At 44.5% G+C, this 27998-nt stretch overlaps 1 protein-coding gene and 1 long non-coding RNA gene across 5 annotated transcripts in view; one reads left to right on the top strand and one right to left on the bottom strand.

Annotated features, from left to right (window-relative positions):
• Positions 1-17946, bottom strand: part of ENOX1 (ecto-NOX disulfide-thiol exchanger 1) — a 511619-nt gene extending 493673 nt beyond the window's left edge. For 3 of the 4 annotated variants that reach the window (XM_019749803.2, XM_074329326.1, XM_074329327.1), the window contains exon 1: positions 17824-17946. The gene's annotated coding sequence lies outside the window, so the exon portion shown is untranslated. The remainder of the gene's footprint in view (positions 1-17823) is intronic. The other variant, XM_074329324.1, reaches the window with a different exon arrangement.
• LOC109457133 (uncharacterized) lies at positions 17043-27754 on the top strand. Its single transcript, XR_012496034.1, has 4 exons — positions 17043-17246; positions 17714-18030; positions 23655-23871; positions 25861-27754. It is a non-coding gene; the product is annotated as an uncharacterized LOC109457133 (long non-coding RNA).
• The last annotated feature ends 244 nt before the right edge of the window (positions 27755-27998 follow it).

Raw genomic sequence — 27998 nt, 5'->3', positions numbered from 1 at the left:
AAGTTACCACAGCTTGTTGGCCCAGCAGCTGCCCAGCCACAGCTGTGTCCAACTCTCCGTTCACCCAAAGATATTCACACTCTCGCGGTGCCAAAATGTGTCTCTTAAACTACAACAACAAAAAATGCCCAATTGAAAATAACTCTCTGCTCTGCATCTTTCAATCGAACTGAAGGACACTTCAGCAACACAGGGCATGGGCATCTTGAATTAGCAGAGAACTATTTTTAACACATGAAGGATAAGATATGAAATTAGTTTCACGGGGAATGAGAACCTTGGAGATTATTTACTTTGCCTTAATTACTCTGACTCGCCATTAATTTAGCTTTCCTGGGGTACTAAATATTTCACGCTAAGATTTAGAGACTAAAGAGACGTGAGCACAAATTTGGAGCACTGGAAGTCTGCAGCGGCATCTTCAACGCTGAGGCCCAGATGCCCCCACTGGGCACCAAAGGCCATTCGCGGATGCATTGCTCAGTGACATTTTCAGCTGCTGTTTCTGTGTTGTTTTAAGCCTGGGACCAGAAGCTCTGCCCTGAAGTATGCTAGGAGCCAAACTTGATTCAGCTTCTGTTTTATTCCTCAGCCAATAACATCACTGGTGCTCACAGCCACTCACGGCAACTGCCAAACAGGGCGGGCAGCAACTGCCTCAAGCCAAGGAGAGAAAAGTTGAGACTGCACATTAAAACTTTTTAATGATCAGTGCAATTGGACGATGGAGTGAATTCCAATAAACGTGACTATGGAGACACTACAGCAGGTTTTCTGTAATGGCTTCATTAGAGCACCGGCGGGAAAGAATGCACTCAGCTCCCAGCAAAGCACTTAGAGCGGGCAGGGTCTGCCATGTACAGCTGTGCACGTGCCAAAGCCCTCTACTCTCCCCTGTGGCTCTTACTCGACTGTCCGCTGGCAGACGCCACACGCAGGCAGTACCTAGCCGCCAGCAGGAGCTCAAGGATGGAATACTTGTGTTGCCACATGCAATAGGAGACTCACAAGGACCACTCAGTCTGTCAGTGCCCTCCAGTCCTCCTGGCATTTGGCAACGGGAGGGGAGGAGGGAGGGAGAGAGAGACTGAGAGAAGTGGAGGCCTCCTTTTGGCCCACACCCACAAAGAACTCTTATTCGAAATGTCAGCAGAAGTCGCCCTGTGCTATCCATAATTCCATCCCTGTGAGTTTAAGCCATCACTTTTCTCCACCAAGTGGTCTACACCTTAACATTCGCTTTCTAAGTATAAATGTATTTCCCTCCTGATAAAGTTCTGCTTTTACTTATAAGTTGTTCTTGTTTTTTCCTTCTTGATAAGGATAGTGTTTGGCTTTTTTGATCCATATCTTTCTAGCATTCTGAACCCAAATGAACACAGCAGCCAAATGTACACATTTCCAAACGCCACCACTTCTCTACTTTGAAATAAAATTCTGTCATGGAAATAAGCTTCCATGATAAACATTTCTAATTTAGCAATAATAATTCATATTTCTTGAGCATATTCATAGCTCTAGAATGTGCTCACATATACCGCACCACTTTACCTAACCTGTTTTTACTACTTGGTCCTTATCCACATGTCTCATGCTCACGAAACTCTCATCCTGCAGTCATTTTCCACAGATGAGCCTATTCTCTTTGTCACTGTTGATCCAACTTCCTTATTCTCTAGGTCACACACCTCATTTGGGCCATTTGCACTTTCCTTTTTATCCTTTACAGTTATCAGGGGAATCTCTTCAATGCCGTATCTCAATTTCAAAACTAAACATTGCACTTCTTCTTTTGTACCATCAGTTAAAATAAAGCAAGTTGCTATTCATAATTTCCATTTTGGGAGACAAGGGGCATCAACGTGTTGGAAGAAAGCTCAAAATTCCTGTTTCTTCCACTTACCAGCTATGATGGTGGACAAGTGATTTAATCCGTCTGAGCTTTTCCCCTTACTATTGGCATAAAAACAAACAAACAAACAATGCTGCAATGAGGGTTGCATTGGATGGCATCTGCAACCGTGTCTGAAAATACCCGTCACAGACTGTAACTCGGAGACCACTAGGTTCCTGTCCAAATGTCCTTCTCATTCACGTTAATAAAGGCCAACATGGCAGAGAGCACCTCATCGGGTCCCTAAAAGTGTGTCATCCCAGTGAGCTCCCCCACTCACTTCCTCAAAACGACGACCAAGGCACCCCAGGTCCTGCCATCCCAGATTTCCCTGATTTGTAAGTTAATTTTTTCTAGCAGATTCCCCTGTAGTAAGTACTACAGCTGAAAATGCAGCGTGAGTGCATGACTGGCCATCAGCTCCCAGCACTCCCAATTACGCCTCGCTGATCTTTATTACACACTGGGATGGGGACGAGAACAGCGACAGAGTGGCTGCAGAGCATGTGCCAAAGGCATGTCTCAGGTGAGCACTCAGAGCGCACAGACCGTCCACCCTGAGCCAGCAGCCACCAACCACGAGGCCTGCAGCTGGTAGAGTCCATGCCTCGCCATCCTTTTCTCTTTGCCTTCTGGTAAACCATTTTACACCAGAGAAGCTTTGATTAAGCTCAAATTATGTCACTTCAAATTTGTCTTGCTCAGAGAAATTGTGACACCTGACATTCTGCTTTAATTCTGAAGTCTCCACTAAAAGATTCAAAAGCAAAAAAAATGAAAAAAATTCACAACCGGCAGTTGAGGGATTTCAACGTATAACATATAATAGGCAAAACTGTAGTTATCACAGCTTTGATGGCTTATGGCTATTAAAACGTAAAATTGGCCAACCTTTGGATCCAGCACTTCCTCTAAGAAGAATTTACCCAAATGAGCTTATTGCACAAGCATAAAACGGTGTACATATGTACAAGCGGGCTTCAAGCAGCGAGGATTTTTAGAGGGGAAAACTGGAAACCACACGAACGTTTAAGCCTTGTAAACCCTAAGAGACACCGCTAGCTGCTCCCTCTGCAATCCGGTCCCCTCCTTCTTCTCTAGCAGAATTCGGACTTTCTCATTCATGAAGTTTGGATGGGATGAGCATAAACTTGTACCCAAATCTGAGGCATTGAAAACGGCATCCCCGTCACATTACCTAAGATGCGCCAAGCAGGAGGAAACCCAGGGTTTTAGTCTGAAGACTGAGAGCTCTTTCTCTGAGCAGTGAATGGGCCCTAAGGGATGTGCTCTGCTACCATAAGGAGCACGGCAAAGAGCAGCAAAGAAAAAGTACAGCAAGCAATCCGAAACCCAAATGAAACCATGCCAAAAGTCCCCACCCACTGGAATTTTCCATGTATTCTTATTATTTAAGCTAGTGTGCCCTAGGATTGGTGTTACAAAGAAAATCATCCAATAAAAGTACCCAGTCATTAAAAAGATAATATATATCTATTGACATGGAAAGATGCCCACCACGTGTTGTTAGAAAAACAGACTACACAATAGCACATAAAAGCAAAATCCCATTTATTTAGCATTTTATTTGTACATGGTATATATGTATGAATATATATACACACATATGTACACACATATATATACATATGTATGTATGTGTTGTAATGTACATATGTATATAAAGAGAGACAGAGATAGAAAGAGACAGAGACCAAGAGCTATGCCTGGAAGAATTTTACTAAAATGTCAATAATGATTCTCTCTAGTATTTCTCAGTTATTTTACTCTCCTTTTTGTATTCTACAGTATTTGCTCTTATATGATAGCATGAATTTTTGTGGGACAGAAAAATTAAGCTTTTTTTTAAAAGTTGGCTATTAACTGATTCTGTTGATCTTTAGTGTGAAATAAATGGATAGCTTTACCTCACACCCCCCTCTAAACTTAAATGTTCCAGTGGGGGAGGGAGAAATCAAAGAAGCCAGGCAGGCCCTCAAACATTATAAAACTGCATGACAAAGCAACGCAACCACTTAAGGTCTGAATTTGGACGCTGAAAAAGAAACACGATCAGAGGTGCCAAAGTGGCCTTCGAGAAGAGTGGGAATAATATTAATCAAAATGAAACATCCTCTTCCAAAAGCTGAGCACTTCCTATCCCAAAAAGGGGGAGGGCCGAAGATACAGCGATAGCAACACACATGGCTGCTTCCAGAAAGAGCAGGTGCCACTGAGGCCACTCAAAAGCTGCAGAGGGGTGGCTGGGCTGAGGTGCTAGTTCGTTAGGTAGAGAAGAGGATTGAATCCTTGACTCCACTGGATATTATACACACTTACTCATGGGGGTCAATCCCCCAGGACCAAACCCCCCTCCTCAATAGGAAAGCCTTATTCTGACAACTTTAAGCTCTCCAAGGGTAATAGTTATAAGCAAACTAGCAAACTACACATTCTCTATGACCCCTTTCAGTTCTAAAATTACAACTTAACCAAATGTATGTCATAAATTGTTGGGAGCGGGTGGATGGAAGGGGATTATTTGAAAGCTCCAAACACCACTGGGATAGGAACATGTGAGTGTCGCAGACTCGGGCTGCAAGTGACAGCTCTAAAAAGTTAACACTGGGTTAGAAAAACCTACCAAAGTCAAATGGAAAACAGAAGTCAAAAAACAAAAATCTTAATTTGTGTATTGGTGATTTTTATACCACAAGATTTTCTGACTCTAAAGTCTCAAAAACTCCCACTTCTAAAATCAGTTAATTGAAGCCAACATCTCTTTAAAGTAATAGGAATCTTGCAGCTACAAGGGAACTGCAAATATACTAGGATGGTTTGTTTTACAAGCTAATCTCCAGGAGCTGTTTGTCTCTTTTACAATAAATTGCTGCACTGTGCCTACATGGTTTTCACGGTCATGCCACTGTTCTCAGTCAGTCACCACTTAATCTGGGAGAGTCACAATACTCTAAAAAAGAAAAGCACAGAAAACAACCCCCACACACACCTAAAATTGTCCATGTAACACATCTGCCTCGGGGATCAAGTTAAAGATACATCCCCCAAAAAGCATCGCTCCCACTCAAACTTACAAGCATGCCCTAGGTTATCCTTTGTCTACTCTGTGTCTCATTCTAAGTCATCTCACTTTGATGGACTGCCTGGTCACCTTCCATCTTAAAGGGCATCAGAATGACAAAGTCAGCAACAATAAGTGTTCTCAAACCTCAGGGACAGCCAGAATCCATTAGGGTCCCTCATTGGTCCCTCTGCTTCAGTATCCTGAGGTGCGTGTAAGTAGCTGTACTTTTAACAGGCCTCCTAGATTGATCTGAATGGGGCACAGATGACCCTCTGGGAAACGGTGATGTAGACATTTACAAGGGGACGAAGTCACTCACGGATAAGTAAGCCCGGTTCTGTACCTCTGTCTTGGATAATCCCCTCTTTTCCGTATCTGTGGCTACTATTCTTGTCTCTTCTTAAGGGAGCCACCACCACCATCTCACCTGGACTTGACTGTAATTTCCAGGTGGGCTGTCTTGCTTCCACTCTTGCCCTCTCCAATCCATTCTCCAGAAACTTGCCAGAAAGATCTTACATACTACCGTGTTTCCCCGAAAATAAGACCTAGCCGGACCATCAGTTCTAATGTGTCTTCTGGAGCTAAAAGTAATATAAGACCCGGTCTTATTTTACTATAATGTAAGACTGGGTATAATATAATAGAATAGAATAATACCACGTATAAAATAACATAATATAGTACAATGTAATGTAATATAATACCAGGTCTTACTTACATTAATTTTTGCTGCAAAAGACACATTAGAGCTAATAGTCTGGCTAGGTCATATTTTCGGGGAAACACGGTACAAGTCACACCACATCACTCCCTCAAAAGCCCTCCAATGGCTACTTAATGGGTGTGGGGTTACCTTTGGGACAACAGAAATGTTTTGGAACAGATACAACACAGTGGTTGCACAACACTGTGAATGTACTAAATGCCACTAAACTATTCACTTTAAAATGGTTCATTTTATGTTATGTGAATTTCGCCTCAATTTGAAAAATGAAAGAGAACAAAAACCCTGTAATGGCCGTCCATGCACTTAGAATAAAACGCAAAGTCCTCAGCAGGACGGGCCCGTAGGTCTGGCGCCATCAGGCCTTCACCTACCTCTCAGCAGCCCCACTCCCAGCCACTGTCCCCGTCCCTCGCTCTCCGCTCTCCAGCCACAATGGCCATCTCTCAGTGACTCCTTCTCATGTCTGGGCTTGCCACCTGGATAACCCCAATGACTCTTCAGGTCTTCATTTCTAAATCACTCTCTCAGATAAGCCTTCCCTGCCCACTTCACACGCATTATACCCTTTCAGAGAGACCTGGTTCTTTCCAGCTGCTTAACATGAGTTCTAATTATATAATTATTTTCATTTTGCTAATAATCCTTCCCAGTATATTATCCACTATAACATCCTTTCCAGTACACCGTGGGCTCGCAGCAGACAGGGACGGTGACCGTTTTTGATCACCACTGCATTTCCAGTGCCCAGTGCGAACTTGACACAATAAACACCGACTCGTTTGGCACAGCGAATGCATAGCACGCCTTCCGCCAAGGGCATTAAATCTCTACTACAAACAGAGCATCAAGCTAGGTCACAATGTTATGTGAGATTGTAATCTACACGTCCACATTATTCTCTTAATAACTAGATGAGAAAAATCAGAACTGACGTCGGGCCAACTCAACACGATAGAGAGGGCATCAGCCAGAGCCCAGAAAACAGCTTCTCTATCTTGGGCAGGACCCGCTTTGTTTGTTGACAGAATCAAGTCCCTACTGCCTAAAAAGAAATTCCCCTTAGAAACTGTCTCCTCGTGCCACTGCACATTCCTGAGAATATGGCAAGAAACAGAGATGACATCTTGGCAGAAAGATGCAACTGAAGTGGGTAGAAGACCAGGCTTCAGGACAATGTCCTCAGAAATGGCTGTGGGCTCTGACGGAGGCACCGCTTTCCTGCGGGAAAGTGCACAGATCACTGCCAGGGACAAAAGGGGCCTGAACTCAGCCAGTGTCGAGAGAGAAAGGGACAAGGTCCATCGAGGGGAAAGGCGTGTAAGAGCAGGCATAACTGCTGTTTGGCTACTAAACAAACTATTCTTCAATGATTACAGGTGTGCAAGTGATTTATGTTTCCTAATCTTGCATTTGTATTAACTAGAACCCTAATTTGTCCATGAGGCTGAAATGTGCCGTAATTACTTGCCTTCAGAGCTTCTGTCCATTTAAAACAACCTTGTTTCCGTCCCATTGTGAGCTCACCCGGAGCCACCTAACCCACAATTCTCCCGCCCAGCACTCACCCCGCCTGGTCATTACAAAGAGCAGAGGCAAGAGGGTGGCTTTGTGGGCAGGTTCCAAAGAGACCCGTGCGCTCAGAGCTGTGTGCACCAGCCCACGAAACATCCCCCAGCCCTGCTCCACTGCAAGAGCCAACCCCAGGACTGAACCCACTTACAGCCCACGCCACAGGCTGCTCTTCCACGTGTCAATTCTTCGTAAGCCACAGCCTTGAAGCTTTCCCGGCCCAAGTCCAGCCACCTAGTGGCAACGCGCATGGCCATTAATTTTAAGACTATCTTCACGTGTGCTGCGATGCCTACAGGTACAGCTCCTGGCATCTGAGGGTGGGACACCTACAACTGGGCTGTTTGTGCGACCTTTTGAACATCTCAGCCCAAGATAACTCTTAAGTCTTCTCCTTGATCCAATTCCCAGCTCTCTGTACTAGGTTGGAGACTGCCTGGAGACAGGATGAAGCTCACAATGCAGCCAACTATGGGACCAATACCACCTTAGCACCCATGAAACTGCCCCCCAACAGGAGGCGGAGCTCCCCCACAGGGGGCGGGGCCTGAGCAGGCACTAGGTGACCCTAACACCTTCTCTAAGCATACCAAGTTTCTCTTGTGTGCCCCCTTCGTTAAGGCAGCTTGTGTGGCTACCATGCTGGCCCCCAGCTTTGCTACCTCTGACATGGCTTCCAAACGTGCTTTATACTTGAAGATGCTAGTTGCGTCCTGTTCCATCCTTCCAAAAGCAGCCTAACTTCCTGACCATCGCTTTTATTATAGAACCATATGTACTTCTATAGGGATATGAGGTGAAGGAGCCCGAGAATCATAAGGAAAGCATGCTTGTGCAGGACAGTGAAGAGCCAGCAAAGCCAAATCCTTACGTACCAGAGGTCTGACCTGTCAACCAAAGTACATTCAGGAGTGAGTCACGGAACCAACATATGACTACAGGCATAAGGAAACGACACATGGCAATGAGGTCGGTAAGAACCACTGGCAGAAGATAAGACAGGGAAGGTTAGTAAAAGGAGAGCTCAGGATAGAATGACAAAGATGCTAGGGGAGGCTGCCAAACTGCCAAATACGTCTGACAAAGGGAAATCAGTGTTTGGAAAACCAAATGAGGATGAATAGTCAGTAAGGCACAGAGACGTCTGGTGCAAGGGGTGAGGTCACAAATGCGGGCACTTCTACTCTGACTGGAGCTAGCGAGATATTTGCAGTGGAAGAAGCCAGAATCTCAGAAGAAAACCTCATCAGATTTATACTATTGCCATCTCTTGAGGAACTGGGAAATGCCTAACTAGGACCCTAGAAATCTCTCCAAGTACTTTTCATTGAGGATATTTAATAGAGAGAATTGGTTATCAGGCCGTGGGGGAGGAGAGCCTAACACAGGACAGTGAGGTATCCAGAGATTGGCCAGAGCAGGAGGCCCTTACTCCCCTAGCCTGGAGCGGCCACAGCGGCGGGGACGCTGCTGGAGTCTGGGCCAGTCACTTGTGAGCAGCTAGAACCACAGGTCCATCCGGTATGAGTGGGGCTCCAGACAGGCGTCCCCACTGCCACAGGTGCCGCTCGGAGCCCGAGGAAGGGGAACACAGCCTGGCTTTGCCCTTCGCCCTGCTGTCTCCCACGTGCTTCCCACGGGCTGAATGTAACACGGCCGCTCATCCAGAAATCTGGGAAGCAGCTTGCAGGGGTGAGACCCTCCAACACAGACCGGAGAGGGAAGGGAAAGAAACGTGGGGAGGGAAGGCTAGAAATGCTAGTATAAGGAAGGGACTTACAATGAGCTGTAATAAGCAAGCTTCTTTTACAACACTCATTCCCTTCAAAGGTTTTCTTATTACCATATAATAGTAAACAAGAAATAAATTAAGTGGAAGTCCTACTTGGCTGAGTGGTGCATTGCCCTCCCTGCCCCCTCAGGGGGCCCCTGGCGCTGCTTTGCAGAATCGAAGACGTAGAAGGGGGTTGAGGAATTTACTCTACAGCACCTTTCTTCAGTTACAATTAAGCCAGCCCTAGTCTAAACAAGTGACCTTTATTTTAAAAATTCTAGAATGAAAAGGGCTCTTTTTAAAGCAAAACATATCCTAAGTATTAAATAGAGCAAAATACACACGTGCACATGTGCACACACAACACACCAACACACCACATAAGTAGCAGTAAGGCTGGGGAAACCTGAACAGGATAGATGGATCGTAGCAACCAATATTCTGGTGGTGATACTATACTACAGGTTTGCAAGACCTTGGGAGAAATGGGGAAAGGGCACGCGGACGACCTCTCTGCTTGATTTCTCACAACTGCATATGAATTTACAATTATCTCCAAATACAAGGTTTAATTAAAAACATCATCAATGTGCATAATACTCTACATTAAGAAGGCCTCTTCCTTTCCGCTGTGTTACACCCATCTTGTCTCTTTCCACTCACATGTTCAGACTCCCCACTGTCACGGCTGCGGGCTCCCTGAAAGGCCAGGCCCAGTGAGCGCTCTGCTGACCCACTCGACAACGTCTCACAATTCCATCTCCCCTTTGTCGTGGGCTCAATTCTGCTTTTGCCGAAATACGATGGGGTCCAGTTCTCCTGGTTCATTATTCAGTCTTTGCCTCTCTGACGACAGACAGAGCCAGAATGTTAGGATCCATACGTGAGACAATTAGGAGGCTGCCTGGTCTTATTTCCTATCATCTAGCAAGCTTTAATCCGCTCATTGCATCATTCAGCATGTATTTCAAAATGGCTGTTTGTGGACTTATGCTTTCCTCCTCCCACTCTCTGGACCCTTTGATCTCTTTGGGGAGCCTTGGTGGCCTGAGACCTGGCAGGAGAAACTGCAGTCCAATCCCTGGCAGTTGGACTGAACCAGGCAAAGAAGCAGCCCCACCCCAGCTACCTCTCATTCACTCAGCTAAACTGCAATACTGTCAGAGAAGCAGGGAAAACAATAGATACAAGCGCATGCTAGGTCTTCCAGAAACTGATGGTGGATGAAAATCACCACTCAGCCAAGAGCATGGGGGTAAAAAATCACTACTCATCATGTATCTGGGACACGTGTGACAGATACCTCTCCAACTATCATTTTCTACAGCTGCACAAAGCTTTCCTGTAAAATATACCGCTCTTCTTCTAATGATCTGGTAGTGAATTATTTATAGTCTTTAATGTATCTTTCTGTCTTCTTTTCCGTATGCCTAGACTTATACTACTTAACTCTAGAAAGCCTGACCACGAGCATGGGCAAGGCAGAGCGCTCAGCCCTGTGAGGGCTGTCACGCCGAGTGGACAGACGGGGCAGTGGTACAGGGTGGAGTGCTGCAACCTCGCTTTGGAAATGGCAGTGAGCTCAGAGAACACACATCACAGGCCTCTATGTCATGCTGACTCTCCACACAGCTTTCCAGCAAAGCCCGTCCTGCGGCCCTCCCACAGTCACTGCCTCGGCTTAGCTGCTCACCACCGCCTGCCCTGCCACCTTCCAGCTCATCTCCCTCAGCAGGTCAACATGATCTTTCTCAGCTGCAAGTCAAAAAATGGCACTGGCTTCACCTTAATCCCTTAGTAGCTCTTGACAACCTGAGGCCGGGTCTCTCAAATCTGCCTCATTATAAAAACCAGTGGGGGCATTAACCAAAACTGGAATATAATAAAGCAGATTCCTCAGTATCACATGTTGGGTTCCTCCAGGAACAGACATTGAGACAGAATTTAAGTGCAAGTTATTTATTTGGGAGGGGACCCTAGGAAACCCTGGGAGAGGAAAGGGAGACACCCGATTCAGCCCAGATTGTCTAGCAGACAGGCTGCCATTACGGGACAACCGCGGCTAAGGCCCCCTGGGGGCTCTGACACAGCGGAGGCCCTTAGGGCCCCTGCGGGTCCCGGATGCCAGTGTGTTACCACCCCGCTCTCTCCTGTCACTGGCTGAGGTCCACTCTTGAGGCCATTAACCCTGAGCTGCCCCACATGTGGAAAGGAGGCTCCCGGGTGGAGAAGAGTGGGCGCTTGAGGAAGAATCCTGCAGACATGAATGAGATCGGTGGGCATCTGGGCATACGCATACCAACGTGACCGTGTCTGCTCTGCCAGGCCACATCCCTGAAGACTGACTCGGTGGCCCTGGGTGGGACCCAGAACTCAGTACTCATAACAAGCACTTATGGAATCCCTTTGAACAGGCAGATGGTGAAACACTGACCAATATCATTAAGTGCAACATCCTGGGTGGCCCTTATAAGGTCCCCTATGGTCAGCCCCCCGCCCTGCTCTCCACACCTACCCACCCCCCCGCATGGTCACTTTTAAACCACACGGACTCCCTGCAAGTAGCATGTTCTCCTCTATGAGCACAAACAGCGCCTCAAGAATCGCTGTGATCCCTGGAACCAAACACCAGACCGTTCACATAGTAAATGCTCGATAACTGTGTTCAAGAAGTGCTGTGGTTATTATTCAAGTAGGTTCCCTGAATAAAACTACCTCCCATAGCTATAAAAACAGTAGGTACAATCCCACTAGTAAAGCTAAACAAATACAGATTGAGCACCTACTATATGCAAGACACTCAGGAATCCCTCCAGCAAAACACTGTAACCTTTGGTCAGCAGAACCTTACCAAAGACGTGCTGACAGGAAACGGTGAATGAAACCCTACAAAGGAAACACACCCCTGGACAGCGGTGCAAAGGTGAGAGATTCGCAAGATGCATAGGGAGTTGGCCGGGTGTTACCTACCTGGTCGGTCTGCCAGGTTTTCCCCAGAGACACGATCCCTTTCCACCTACTTCACAAAGATGGAGCAGGGTGAAGAAGAAAGTCTTATTTCAATGGCACGGAACTCTTGGGTTTCTGGCTTCTTTCAATGACCAGAAATGTGGTACCTGGAACCTAGACTGTCACCCTGGGTTGTACCCCTTAAGTGCACAACAGCCCCTGCAGTTTTCAAGTTGCTCTCCTGCAAACGAGACCAAAACAGAGGTTTGGCCACCGTAAGTCTGTGGTTTTCCTCCCACCATTGGAGATGCTAGGCACAGCACCTGGGCCGCAGTCCAGTCTGGACAATGAACCTGGGGCGAGCAAACGTCACCCTCCAGCTCCAGTACAGCAGCAGTCCTTCAGACTAACCGCTACAGCCTTTGTTACGCTGCGATGGGCCATGAAGCAGCTAGTCTGCACTCACATGCCTGTATTGGTGGAAGATCGAAACCTCTCGCATGACTTTCTATACTAACAACAGTATATTGCAAACTATCATTGGCTAAGTTAATTATTTTTACCTGTTTTCTACAGTGTCAGAAACAATGAAACACTACAAGAAGTTCTCCTCCATTTTCTCACCTGTTACTCTTCATACAGGCACAAAATGAAATATTTGCACCATTACAAACAGGAGGGCCAGTGCGTGTTCCACAAAGCACACACTGAGCCCCTCCTGCGCGCCAGGCAATACTGTTGTAGGTGCTGGGCAGGGCTCTAAGGGCCATGGATTATGTTCGCAGCATAAATTTGAAAAATCGCCGGAGGAAATAATTCAATTTAACTGTCCCAATACTATCGCCTTTTTGAAACTCTCAATATATAGGCTTTACTTTAAAACACCTGCCATACACAGGTCTCCCAATCGAATGCTACTTCTGTCCCCTCTTAAAATAAAAGAAGGAAGAGTCTACAGGACCTTCAATTCAATGTGTATGTGGGTGTGAAAAATCTAAGCATCTAAGAATGAGAGAATATGCTTCCTTGGCTAGCCTGGAGGGGAGCAAGTGGATGCTGTTCAGATACATATATTTTTTTTTTTTTCCTTGTTTTAAGTGATCATCCTACTTGTGTAGGTGAGAGTTTACAGGTTACAATGGCAGAAGCTGATATAAGAAAATTGAAAACGTAAATATCTCGTTTAAAGTTTCCCTTTACTATATTAAAAAAAAAAAAATCAAGTCCTTTAGTGTTCTATCATAATGATGAAAATCACAAAAAGGAAAAAATGTAAGTATCGTGTGTTTGCACATACATACATTATCTTGTACATGAAGATAGGAGAGGAAAATTCATTAAATGTCAAGATTCCGGCAGATTAAATTAAAGGTATGAAGTACAGAATGTTTAACATCGCACTAGGCAAAGAGAAATGGTTCTGAAATTTTAAAATATAATAATGACCTTAAATTCAGATTAATCCTAAAGGATTGAAAACAAATATTTGTCCTGGACAAACTATAACGAGAGGGGAAAATGTTTTTTTATTGTTTAAAAAAAAAAAAAAAATCAGTGAAGTTCACTTGAAATCTACCAAATTATTATTCTGCTTGAAAATCCTTCTAGCTAGAACAAGTTAATAGCAGGCTTCTGAAACTAGGTTAAACATGCTGTAAATCAATTATTCCCCCTACAAATCTGCTAAAGTGCTTGCTTTTCTGGTAAAAATGGCTCTTCAGTGCTACTTAATACTGTCGTTCCATTCTTTCTCCAACCAGTCCACTCCACATTTTTCTACTTGAGATGTCATATTAAAAATAAATGCCTACTTTTATCATAAATAATAAACAAAGGAATACAGATTTTTAAAAAGTAGTGTAAGGAACCTCAGAAGGTATTATGCATGCAATACATTCCCTAGGTTTGAAGAAATGCTTGCCAATGCATATGTGATTCAAGTTTGCCATCCAATAATCTATTCATTATGATTTTAGAGTTAAAAAACAACCTGCACTAATTACCATCTCTCACAGATGAGTTGTCCTCCACGACAGGCTTCAGGTAACACTTTTGGCAAGACAGCTTTGATAAAAGACTGAAACGAGTTTTATGCAGTGACACAGTCATTAAAGAGCCCAGATCACTACACCAACGCGATGTCTGTCATGTTGCAGACAGCGGACTGGGACGAGTGATTAATTAGCTGTAACGTTCAAACTCTTGCAGGTACACAAACTGACCAACACAATCTTCAATCTCATCCCTGTTCAAAACTCACATAGAGATAATAGATCCTTAAAGACTGTCCAAAGCTGTAAACAATTACCAAGGCCAGGGACTGGGCTTCCCCAATTTGGGGAAAGACAGGGAGGCAAAGAAATGTCACAGACTGAAGGCAGAATACACAGTATACAATGTGTCTAAAACTCCAGTGTAGCCTAGTGTCAATACTGAAGTTTTACTCTGAAGCATCACTGTGTTTTCTAAGTCTCTTTATTAGGATAAAAATCTTGGTCACAAATTTGATGTAAACAAAGAACCCCCCACCCCACCCACCCCCCAAAAAAACTCAAGGGAGGAAATGGGAAATTATTTCAAGTGAGACCCGAGGGAAGACATCCTGGAGACAGCTCTGTCACCAGGGTCACGTCATAGCATCTCACTTGTACTACAATGTCCCTTAAAATTAAAGGGTTAGGCCAGAGCATCAGTCCCTAATTCGCCCCTAGCAGTAAAATCCAACCACCTATTTAGGTATCATAGAGAACTCCAAGTTTCTGTGAAATCCTAAGAGCACCTGACAGCAGCAGCAAATGTGCACACGCTGTTTAACGACTGACTATAAAGGGAAGAATGAGAAGGGACTACACCCTCCTCCCAATCTTGCATTTTTCAGTTTATACTAAGCTTAAGAGGGCTATTGAAATTGGATGCTTCATTTCATCCCACAATAACAATATAATTCTTAGTTAATAAAATGTTTAAATATTCTTTTTAAAAACATCCCCCAAAAGAAACAGCTTCACCTTACGCAAACAAAACTTAGATTTGTCTCATTTGGAGGGTTGCAATGCTTGAGCTGCAATATCAGTATCAGGATGTGGAAGCAGCTGTCACTGCTTTGTTTTTCATTCACAGTAGGAGGTTGCCAAGCAACAAAATACTATTGTCTGTTTCCATGATCTATTGGCCAATTCTACTGGTGATAATGCTTTCTACAGTTTAAAACAGGGCCACCTCTGGACATGAATGAGAAAAAAATTCTAAGGATGACAATACATGTACAAATAAACTGAATGTATTCCCCAAACTATGCATATAAATATACAGCTGTGTTGATATACATTTTTCCTATATGTGTGTGTGTGACTATGTACATTCTTCTCCTATCTACCTCCAAACCCATTAAATTCGAGAGGCCAAAATCTAGAATCCAAATCCCTCAAGGCAAGTCAAGGCACGACCTAGAGATATGAAAACATAGTAAGAATTATTTTCTCAACAATAGCAAAAACTTCTAGCTTGCCGGAAGTATCAAATTCTGTTCCTTGAATGCAAAGTTCTCGAGTCAGAAAAGCAATTCTGCCTACTTATATAAAAATAATATTAAATGGAAGGCCTTTACTATCTACTTTGGAATCATATAACGTATTTAATATGCTACTTTATTTAATATCATGTGCTACAACTGTGCACAAAGATAATAATTCAAATGAGAAAATTTGGTTGCTGTTTACACCCAAGAATCAGTTTTAAAATAACTGAATTGTTCTCCCTGAAATAGCCTCACGTGACTCCCCACTTTGTTTTGATATGGGTCTCTGGGGAGTAACAGTCACGCTATGTTACTTTTGCGTATTTCACTAGCTTACAAATAATATAACACACAGTGCACTCAATACAAAGTTGTCAACATTAACTTGCATCACTTGCTGTTTGTTTTGCAACAGGGTTTCTACAGATAAGAATTACAATATTCTCAGACCGGAAGACACAACGTCAAAACAGCCGGAAGGAATTAAAGCTTGAAAATGCTAGAGGCGATCATGCTTCAAAACAAACAGAAATCAGTATCATCTATACATTTTTTGCCAAGGTCCTAAATAATGCCAGAACAATCTTTGGATTTGAGGCAACGTTCACCCATCTCTCTTCACACTGTTTCAAAAGCGCTCGTACTTAACTGTGTAGTGCATCCCTCTAGAGGAGCCTCCGAAATTCACTTTTTCGAAATTCGTTACCACTTGCCAATCTATATATTACAAGAAACTGAATAGGCGACATCCACTTCACGGTTTGACATCATTACTACAAAGTCTCCTATCTAAGGGGTAACGCTAGCAAAACAAAAACAAAACGTGTGAATAATGAACTCAATACTAGCCCGATGTCACCACTTTCCCAGACAGAATCCTCTCCCGCAGAAGGCACCCACCTCTCGGAGCTCCGGTCTGGGTTTCTCCCTCACCTCTCACCCCACAAATGACCCACCTCCTTCTCCCTCAGCCTCCCGAGCTCGCTCACCTGCGTCTCTCCTCCACGAAACAATTTCCTTCCCGCTTTTCCCACCCTTCTTCAGATCCCTGAGGCACCCATTACTTTCTCCAAACTACTGGACTCAAATCTGCAGCCCAGTTTGCCACGAACCTCCCCGTATGCACTCGTTTCCTCGTTCTTCTAGATCTGCTTTAAAAATCGATACCTCCGAACAAATACAGTATTAATAAAAGTAGGGCTACAGTTTTTTTGTGTTGTTGTTTTTTAATATTTTACCACTAAAATGTTGAGAAAGAGACAGGGAAAGGAGAAAAGCAGGAGCGAGTTTGAAGGAAGGAGGGTGGTTGAGCAGCTGTACACAATAGGACGCGGGGATCCCACGAGCCGGGCTGCGCTACCTGTAGACCCCACTTCCCCCATGTGAGCGCCACGGGATGACAACCACAACACGCCAGAACCACCCCCCTCCGAAAGGAGGCGGGGTTACGCCTTCAGCCAATCAGGACCCGCGAGCCCCGGGTGTCCAACCTATGGGGTGGCTGTGGCCGTGCAGGGGGAGGACATGGGTGGTCCGGGAGGGGCCGCGTCCGTGGGAGGCGCGCACGTGTCGAGTCCGGGTAGGTGGGGAGTACTAGAGGCGGCGGGAGTCCAGTTCCCGGGGTGCGGGCTCTGCACCCCGGCGGCCTTCGAGTCCAGCTGCCCAGTGCCGCTCGTGCCTCGTGCTCGGCCGGCAGGACGTGCTCACACCGAGGACGACCCGTCCAAGGTGTCTGAGTTCCCCGCGTTAAGGGGACGGTCACAAATAACAACAATAGTACTGAGCGCGGACGAGGCAGGGGGGAAAGTTTCCGGCCCGCACCCCAGCGGAGTCCGCCGAGGCAGGGAGGACGAGGGATGCAGGGCGGGAGGATGACAACCTGGAAAGAAGGGCGCAGCAGGAGGGCTGCGGGAGCGGGACGCGATCCCGGGTGCGGTGCCGGGGGCGGCGGGGTGCGCTGTCCAAGGTGCAGGGGAGGTAGGCGGCGCGCGGCGGGCGCGGAGCCCCGAGCCAACACGGGCTGGCGGCGGCGGAGGGAGAGCTGTCTGAGGCGCCGGGCACCCCGGGCTCGCGAAAGTGACAGGGCTGGAACTGGGGGAGGGCAGGGAGGGCGCGGGGGCGCTGCGCCGAAGCCCCGTGCTTCCGAGCACCCACCGTACCAGCCTCACCTCTGGCTCCGTTCCCCTCCCCCCCAGCCCACTCCCCCCGGAGCCTCCGTCCCGGTGCCGTGGCGGGGGCGGGACCCGGGAACCCAGGCTTCAATCCCGGACGCCCCGGGGATGCTGCGGGCCCCGGAGCTGCTTACCTGGGGCCGCGGAACCGGGAGCGGAGGCAGCCCGCCCCTTGGAGCCGGGCGCCGGGCGCGGCGCGGCGTCCTCCTTCCCCGCTTCTCCCGGACTCCGTCCCGGGCACGGAGCTGCGAGACGGGGCCGGGCTGCAGCTGCCGTTCCCTCCGCCGCCTCCGCCGCCGCTGCCGCAGACGGAGGACGCCCCGTGGCGGCTGGAAGCCTGTGTGAGTAGCGGCGCCCGAGAGTGGGCTCTGCCGAGGGGCGCTGGAGACTCCGCGGCTCGGGGCGCGCGGGCGTGCGCACGCGCGCCTGCGAGTGGGAGTGTGTGTGAGTGTGCGCGCGCGCGCCCACGGGGTGGGGGCGTCGCGAGAGGAGGGGGAGCGAGGCCGAGATGCTCGTAGGGACCGAGGCGAAATTCTTCGCCCCCGGAAATCCGTCAACCCTGGGAAGGAGGATCGAACGCGCGTCTCGCCTCGGGGAGCTGCCCGCCGGGCGGCCGCAGCGGAGGAAGGGAAGGCGGCGCGCGCGGGCTCCGGATCCGAGCGGGGCTGAGCCGAGCGGAGCGCGCAGCCACGGATGCAGCAGAGGCGGCGCCCGCAGCCCACTGTCGCGCTGCCCCCTGTAGGGAGGGGCCGAGCCGCTCGCTCCCGCCACCGCTGTCCGGACTTCTTGACTGGGCGTGGGGGAACAGAAATCGGGACCCCACGGTCACCACTGCAACCTTGGGGGCGCTCGGGCCGCTGTGGGGCCGAGCCGAGGACCCGGGCGCACGTGCCCGATTTCTGGCTGGAGCTGGAGCGTGCAGGGGCTGCGGGCGTGGAGTGGGCGGTGGAACCGGGCCCCGCGCGGCCCACCGCCTGGCCTGGGTGGAGGATACGGGGCGGGGGAGCGAGGGGGAGGGCTGTGGAGGGTGCGGTCGGCTTGCGCGCTCGCGGGGCGTGGGGCGCTTCTCACTCCAAGTGGAATGTTGCATTTCTTCCCCCTCCGGAGGCCACTTTCCCTGCAAGTTATCCACTTCCCAGGTAAAAGTGCCGGCCTCCTTTGTTCGGATTCAGCTGTGTAGGCATCAGATCGGTGCCTCTTGAAGTGAGGCTCCGCCGAGAAGGGTCCAGCGAGGCCGGCTGGGAGCCTTGGCCCCTTAAACCTACTCCCATTCATCCAAGCTACATTGTATAGCTTAGCAATAATAATTTCAAGCACGTTTACATGCCCTCCCTCCTTAAATACATATTGTCCTCGCAGTATCCTTCTCCATGTTTATTTTTAATTTTGAGTGCAATTTTATTCATCCAAGAATTTCTTGAGGGGCCCTAAGGTACTTGAAATAGCCTTCCTGTCAGAAACCCCCTGGCACAGATCGTGGTTTGCATCCTCTTGCATGCTCTCTGGTACTGAGCACAGTACCGTGTATTTTGTGTGTTCTCTATAAATGTTGAATGAATGACATTGTTTTCTAGGTCCACATATCCTGGAGGCAAAGACTTGGATCCTGGGAAAGTCATTACTAACCACCAGGCTTGCTTGATTTTAACTTATGCGATTTCCCTGTGTGTGGCTGTTTTCCCCTCTGGTGGCCAGAGCTCCAGTGCAAAGAAAGCCAGCAGAGAATACTGACCCATTGTGCAACCTTTCCAAAGGGTGCAAGCAGAGCGCGCTCTGCGGGGAAGCCCACGGGTACCCTAGGTCTGAGGAGGCTGAAGTGTGCTTTACTTCAGTCCCTCTCCAAACAGGAATGTCGCCATTCATTAGCAGTTTATAATGTCCCTTCTAGAGCAGAAAGACAGGAAAACAGTGTTAAGAGAAATGCCCCTTTCTAAAAGCTTGTCAGGTACAAGCTTTTCTCTGGTAAAGAGCGTTGCTTCATAGCCACTGCCAATACACTCAGGGTCACGCCAGACACCTAATTCTGCTGTAGCACCAAGCCCACATTCTTCAACCTTGGCAGGTTTCAACCATCCTCTTAGAAGCAAAAGTCCTCACTTTTGCATTCCATGCTAAATTCCAATCCCTTTGAACTTGGGCTCTTCAGTGAGCTGCTTCTCTCTCCACTCCTGATATCACAGCTTTGAAGTAGAACGGAAACAAAGTGAAAATTAAACATGGGTTTATTTGGGTGCTGCCCTGTGTTCTGTAGTGGGGGTCCCTTTAAATGACTTCCCTTCTGTCACTCAATTTACAATCTTCTTAGAAGCCATTTTTTTTGTGTGATATGGAATTCATGTGCTTTTTTGTTATGTTGAAAGCTTAGATATTTACATTTTTTACTTGAAAGGAAGCTCTAGAATGTACAGGAGGAGCAGAAAAACTCTTGGTACCCAAAATGAACTCGACAGCCAATCTTTAAAATGGGTATGAATCATAATCTTCCAAAATCATTTTAAAGCTTTGTTTTCCTTAGAAAGTTCCCTTTAGAGTTTCAACAGTGTCCCACATGCTTCTCTTACTTGGTGGGACGGATGGAAGAACATAGCAAAGCCATCCCCTCTCTGACGACCACCCAAGGGAGCAGTCTTTTCTTTGTAAAAATAAATACATTCATAAGAAGCCAACATTTGCAAAGTAAGAATCTTAATATATGTTAATTTAAAAGATAAATAGAAAGAATAACAACCTAAGATACATCGTATTTCTGACCCACTTAAAGATAAAAGTTTGAAGGAGCAGCTAGGATTAAAATGCTATAAACCATAATTCCTCATGCTACTTAAATACTAAATAATAATAAAAGGTACTACTAAGAGATTCACTTTCATATGTTGCTATCAGTTGGGTTGAGACTCAATAGCATAATTATAAAAGTCCTATCTTTCTTCCTAAAAAGGGAATGTTCCTTAACATAACTGATTTTTTCAATCTGCAGCAATGCAAAAAACTAGTCAAACATTAACTTCCTTAAAAACACAGGATTGGAAAAGGGCGGAGTGTGTGGAGAAACACTTTAAACTGATTTGACCACAGCTAACTACTCTACCCTGTCGGTCTAAATAAAAAGAACAAAAGCCTTCTACCTCTGAAGACTGGTAGATTTAGGCTGTGAGAGGTACCATGAATTCCAACATCAGCTTCTCAGGATGGGAGCAGATTGCCCCAAATTCTTTGAAGTGAGAAGGCAAGGACCGTTAGCTGAAGTGCTGCTGTGGGTTTAGTGGTTGTGAGCATGCATCAGGACACAGGTAATTTCCCCCATAATTAGGTCACAGATCACTTCGCCTATTAGAGTTTTAAATGATGAAAAGCACCTTGACCTGTGCCCAAACACAGAGTGCCAGCTCAGTACAGAGCATAGCACAGGAGCAAGGAGAAGTGTCGTCATCCTGTGCGTAGTCATGCTTTTGTGCATTGCTTTATTCCAGACATTATTTAGGGTAACAATTCTGACTGGACATCACGCATCTTTAGGAAAATCAAACATGAGAGAAAAAAAGTTATCATTTCTCCCAAGCAAAAGTAGGCAGGTTTTCTTAGTTATCAGTGCTGACATTTCAGATGCAGGGGTTTATATTAGATACCAATGGTTCTTCATAGTTTATGGACTTACGGGTTTCCTAAAAGCTGAAGAAAGCTATGGATCATCTCCTCAGGAAAATGAACATATGAACGTACAAACAATTTTTGAATATAGTTTGAGGGAGTTAAGGGAACCTCCTCAGAAGCGCAGGTTAAGGACCCGTGTTTCACATCGATCCTTTACACATTGACATTTATGGCTAAATGGAAATGAATTGGTAGATTTACTAATGTCCTCGCTTCTATTTTTAATCTAAAGAAGATGCATAAGCAAATCAGTAAACCGAACAACTTATTTATTGAGTACCTACTTCATAATCACTTCTGTTCCTCGCACCGTGGTTATTACCACTAAAGGATAAAACACAATCTATCTCTGCCTTGAAGGAGCCTAAAATCTAGCTATCACTGTTCTTGGAAACAAAAACAGGAACATAAGACTAATTTATCACTTGACCAGGTACAACAAACTTCCATTTGAATTACCAATACGACTTAATGAAGCTGTTTGTTAAATAAACACACCATTCAGTGGAACATTATTAGTGGCCAATGTCTACATGCACATTTTCATATTCACATTCCCTGGTAGTAATCACTTAGATTATCACATGATGTATAAAGTAAAATCTATTCTATTGCTGTATTCTGAATTCTAGATTTGGGAGAGGAAGGAAATTACTGACAAGAAAAAATGGGCCATGCTCTCAATGGCAGCTATGGATTACCTATCACTGGAGAGCCCCGGGCAGCACAGAATTGAGTAGAATATGCTTGAGTTTACATTCAACTGAGAAAAAATCAGTAGAGCCACCCATGTATTTTTAAATTTCTATATCTACAAAGACCCAGTAGTCTATTCTTGGAAAATTTTAACATTTTATTATGCCTCTCCTTAAAAATTTCTTAATTTTTACCTTCTCAGTTTCTTTTCACTTATTAATACAGAATTATTTTTGGTTACTATAACATTTATAAATACAACTCCTTCACTCAGTTCATAACAAAATTATAAGGAGTAGAAAAGCAAGAATACAAGGAAACAAGAAGTTCAGTGTTTAAAAGCAACGCGACCGTGAACCTCCCTTTCACTTACAGGGTGGCACAGACATAAAGCCAGTCACAGAATTCGAGCTATTGAAAGCCAACCATCCATGTATTGAATATTTTACGTACCCTGCCTCCTCAGGGGCTGCAGGGAAACCAGGACCGACAGCCACATCTTTTCCCTTTTCCAGAGGCAGCCTCAGTGTCATATAAAAATAACACTGGGCACCAAGTCATAAGATCCAAGTTCAAATCCTAGTCTGGCCAACAACTAGTTGTAAGACCTCGGGCAACTCACTTTCTGAGCTTCAGTTGGGCCTCCTGTATGAAGTGGAGACTAACAACTACCTTACTGAGGAAGAAAACTACATGAAGTAGCTTTTCCTTCTTCCTTAGTGCGAGAAACGTCCCTCATGTTTTAGAAGTTCAGTAACTCTTCGTGTCATCTTGGGTGAAAGTCAAAAGTGTTGGATAGATCATTGGAACATGTACATGAAGGGAAGCTCTTGTAGAAATTCTGGAAGCCTTTGTTAGATTATAACTGAAAGGATGTTGAACTGATTTGATGATTCTTGGGAGTCCCTTCCAAAGATATTTTAAGAAAACCACAGACAACCAAAAGTTGGCAGAAACAGACACACGCAGGAAATTGTGGGTTCCCTAATTCTAGAGGTGCTGTCATTCTATAAATTCTGCTGCTGTTGCAAAACCCAAGCTTTTGTGTTCATTTGTTTTTCATTAGTCTATATTTTCTTCATCACACAGATTCTGCTTCTCCAATGGTACTTTGCCCTGCTAATTTAGCTATGCAAAAATTTATTTTACAGAATAAAACCAACCTTAAAATGTCTTTATTTGAAACAAAAATAGTTCACTGTTTTACCCCCCTTAATTGTAAAAGCAGTGTGTGTGCTCATTGTGGGAGAAGGGGGGGATAGGCAATACAGAAATGTATAAAGGAGAAAAAGTTGCTGTAACATCACCTCTCAGGGACCAACCATCATTACTATGTTGGCATATACTCTTCCAGACATTTTCTTTGCATAGGTTCTTTTTTTTTTAAAATGTCATTCAAATCAAAGTTCAGCCATTTAAATTCTAGCATTTTAGCAAAAAGTTACAACACTTTCAGAAAAAGATTCAAAAGTGTCCTTTTTCTTTTTCCCTTTCATGGTCTTTCTTTCCAAGATGGGCTCTTTGTTCAGCAAGTCCTTTACACTTGTCCTTTTGGTTTCCCCACTTCTAACAATGAGTACATGTTAATGGTCCTTTTAAAACTTAATCTCACCTTCAGCTGGCATGTTCTGGAGTCACAAGCCTCTCCTTGGCCTCTGGCCATTCTGTGGATGCTTTGCATTACTTAACCTCCACCCCCAAGATGAAGTCCAGCTCTGACCTTGGATCTGGTACTGCATTCCGTGATGGAGCAGAAAAGATTCTCGATTTCAATAAGTAACCAGAGTGTTCTACGGAGTGACCATCTACTGGTTCTGCAGAAGGTGAGCCTGGAGGTAAGTTACTTGAGTTCATGTTTTATGTCAATTGCTGCAAGCAAAATTGAGGAGGTTTGTTTTATTTTGCTTGTAAGAATCCAAAAACAGTGCTTAACAATGCAAATGCTGGCTATAATTCCAACAGAATTCCCTACTTTTGCAATCAGGCATGTTCACTGTTTTACCCAGGAAGCTATGGTTACTAATGAAACATATAACAATATTTATAACTTTGCCAGTGTGCTAGTTGTACAGAGGGCCACTGATGCCTTAGTAAGACAACCCCAACCCAGCCTGCCCCATTCTGCAAATCTAAGAGACCAGGACCTCGGGTGCTATTTTTAAAATGAAACCTAAATAATTGATGGTAGAAAGGAAGGAAAGAAAGAAAACAAAGTGAGATTAATTATCTATAGTAGCTCTCTGAAGAATATACACCCTACATTGTGAATTATGAAAGTTTTAAGTAAGTAAGTTACCATCCTGTATGTGCAACTCATATAAAAAAATAATGAGATAATAAAATGCAATATGTGAGAGAAGCTATAATCTTGGAACTAGTTTACAGTACTTGGCATAACAATATGCATTAAAAAGCTTTGGAGAATTGATAGCATGTCTCTGGCATTAATCAAAGGAGAGAGTCATTATATTTAGCAAATCAGAGAATTTCCGTAACTGCAAGGGTGTCCTTATTGCACAGGATCACTTATCTTTATTCTCTCCGGTGCTAGATGTCACAGATTTCTCTGTGTGGGGCCAGCTTGGGCCAGGAGTTGCCTTGGACAGAAAGAGGTACCAAAGTCTTTATTAAGAGATACCAAGTTTATAGCATTGCATCTGAAAGGCGAGGTGAAAGTAGAAACAAAATTTGGAACTGGGAGACAGGATGAAGCCAGTGGTCATGGGTGTTGAGTAGCCATATAGCATCCCTCGTATGCAATACCTGGCTTGGCTGAAGTTTAAAGAGATGGATGCTCTCCACTTCCTTTTTTTTTTTTTTAATTCATTCTCAAAAACCAGCCTTTAAATTAATGTACTAAAACCATCCGTATTTGACCAGAATAATTAAGAAAAATGCTAATATATAGTATGTTGTACATTCTTTAACCTAATCTTCAGAAATCAAAACCTCTAGAATAAATATTGATATTTAACGGTAAAATAGAGAACACAGAAGGAGTAAAAATGTGGTGAGATTTAAGATCAGACTGAGCTGGATTTGTATCATGGGTCTATTGCTATTTCAGTGAATTTGTGAAGTTTTATTTTTAACTTAGAAACCTCAGTTACCTTATCTGAAAATAGGGATAAGTTAATACCTACCTCTTAGCTCTATTTATGAAGATTAAATGAGACAATAGTAAGCATTTCCTTATTCCTTAATGTTGACATGCCCCTAGTGGTTACTGGGAGTATATAGAATTTACCCTCCGGGATAGTTAATTCCTTGTTTCCCCAAAAATAAGACAGCCGGACAATCAGTTCTAATGCGTCTTTTGGAGCAAAAATTAATATATGAGCCGGTACTATATTATATTATATTACATTGTATTATATTATATTATATTATATTATATTATATTATACTATATTATATTATACCCGGTCTTATAGTAAAATAAGAACTGGTATTATATATTAATTATGTTTATTATATTACATTATACCCAGTCTTATAGTATAATAAGACTGGGTCTTATATTAATTTTTGCTCCAAAAGAGGCATTAGAGCTGATGGTCGGCTAGGTCTTATTTTTGGGGAAACATGGTTTTATGTGTGAACTTGACTAGACCATGGGGTACCCAGATATTTGGCTAAACATTATTTCTGGGTGAGTCTGTGAGGATGTTTCTGGATGAGATTAGTATTTGAACCTGTAGACTGAGTAGCCGATTGCCCTCCCCAATGTGTATGGGCAAGATCCAATCTGTCCAGGACGTGAAAAAAGGGGAGAAAGATACAACTCCCTCTCTGCTTGATGCCTCTGTTGTTCTGGTTCTCAGGGCTTTGGACTCCTACTGAAACTACACCACTGGTGTTCCTGGGCCTCCAGCTCGCCGACAGAATATAGCAGTGCTTCATAATCATGTGAGCCAATGCTTTATAGTAAATACATACATCATATGTATATAAACACAGTTGACCTTTGAACAACATGGGGGCTAGGGATGAAATCAAAAATCCATGTATAACTTAAGTTGACCATCTGCCAACTTCTATCCATGTATTCCCAACCCCTTGGATCGAAAATACTGTTTCTCATGTGTGGTTGGTTGAATCCATAGATGCAAAATCTGGAGATATGGAAGTACAGAGAGCCAACTGTATATTTATTGGAAAACATCCACACATAAGTGCACCCATGAATTTCAAACCTGTGTTATTCAAGGGTCAACTGTATGCATATCAGTTCTTTTCTCTAGAGAACCCTAATAAACCATCTTCCTCCACAAAATAGACTTTTGAGTCCACATGTCTGCTTTCTCTATATTTCTTTAAGATGTCAGCTATCTCTTCTTATTTCTATCAGTGTGATTGATTGTAGATGCTTCTCCGCTCAAAAGAGAACTCCACTGGATAAAATTGGGAACATCTATTTTTCACTACAGACTCCTTTTACTTACTTCCCATGTCTAGATATATTCTGAATAAATAAAATATTATTAGAATTCAGTTTGCAGATACATTGATGTCTAAACAAGAACAGCCCAGCAGAAAAGGCACATATTTGTCTTCCCTCCTTCTCAATCAACTTCCTACCCTTCATATCGCACCATATAGTCACCTATTTAAATCAGTTTCCTGTGATTTCAGCAGGCATGAAATAGTTCCTTGGCACCAGACCACTCCTAAAGCTTTTGAAACTGCAAACCAAGCCCCAAACCATGAAGATCTCATCAAGGGGTTGCAACCTGTATGACCTGGCCGGAAACATTCATCAGTGAGTTTTATATTATGAAAATCACAACACAAGTTTTTGGAAATAAATGAAATCAAGTTATTTTCCCATATTTAAGATACTCTAAGAGTCAAGTTTTCACATGCAAAGATTCAGTCTGTATATTTATACTTCTTAATCTGTTGCATATAAGGGATTTGATAAGGGATTTAATCGAAGCATAAAGAAGAGTTTCCTGACAAAGTGATTGTATCCAAATTGAGTTCATAAGAAAAATGGTGGAATTGTCCTCTCTGAAACTCTTTATAAATAGGTCTAATTAAAAGCATTCATACACAGTACTTCCTAGAGCCAGACATTGATGATCAATAAAATACTCCTCTCCTCAGATGATTCTCTGAAACTGTAGAATAGAAAATCCAGAGCACAATGTTATTTTCATACATTTTGATAGTTTTATTCCATGGTAAGTATAGAAGAAAAATGAAAAGAAGTGGAAATTGGCCTTTAGCAGCTGTTTTAGTGAGACAGTCTCCATTTTAGATTTCTAGAATGGAGACAGTAGTCTAAGAGAGAAGAAGCAAGAGTTTGTTCTTATTGTTGTAAAAGATCTTGTGTTAAAATGTTCGTATTGTGCTGGGGTGGGCGGGGAGGGGAGCAATATGCTAAATGTGCTCATCTACCTGCTATGGACTGAATGTTTGTGCCCTCCCCCACCCCGCCTCATATCCTGAAATCCTTACCCCCAATGTGATGGTGTTAGGAGATGGGGCCTTTGGGAGGTAATTCAATCATGAGGGTGGAGCCCCATGGGTGGGATTAGTGCCCTTACAAGAAGAGATGGAAGAGTTCATTCTCCACCATGTGAGGAGGCAACGAGAAAACCACCATCTGCAAACCAGGAAGAGCGTTTTCACCCGACGCTGGATCTGCCAGCACCTTAATCTTGGACTTCCTAGGCTTCAGAACTGTGACAAATAAATGCTTGTTGTTTAAGCTACCCAGTCTATGATATTCTGTTCTAGCAGCCAGACCCTACCCGAAGAGTTATTGTAGTTGGTGTTGTCTTTTACCCTAACTTTGGCCAAGGGGCCACGTAGTAAGCTGTTCTTTGACTAGAAGACTATTTGAATTAGCAGGAAATCATTAAAGTTGTGTTGACAACAATGCATAATTATAGGAACCTTCATAGGTTTTACTCATGTTGCCTTGTTATTAATACGGAATCATGTTTCATTCTTA

The sequence above is a fragment of the Rhinolophus sinicus genome, linkage group LG04, assembly GCF_036562045.2.
Source record: "Rhinolophus sinicus isolate RSC01 linkage group LG04, ASM3656204v1, whole genome shotgun sequence".
NCBI lineage: Eukaryota > Metazoa > Chordata > Mammalia > Chiroptera > Rhinolophidae > Rhinolophus > Rhinolophus sinicus.
The sequence above is the reverse complement of the archived record's forward strand: the minus strand, read 5'-3'. Positions and strand labels throughout refer to the sequence as shown.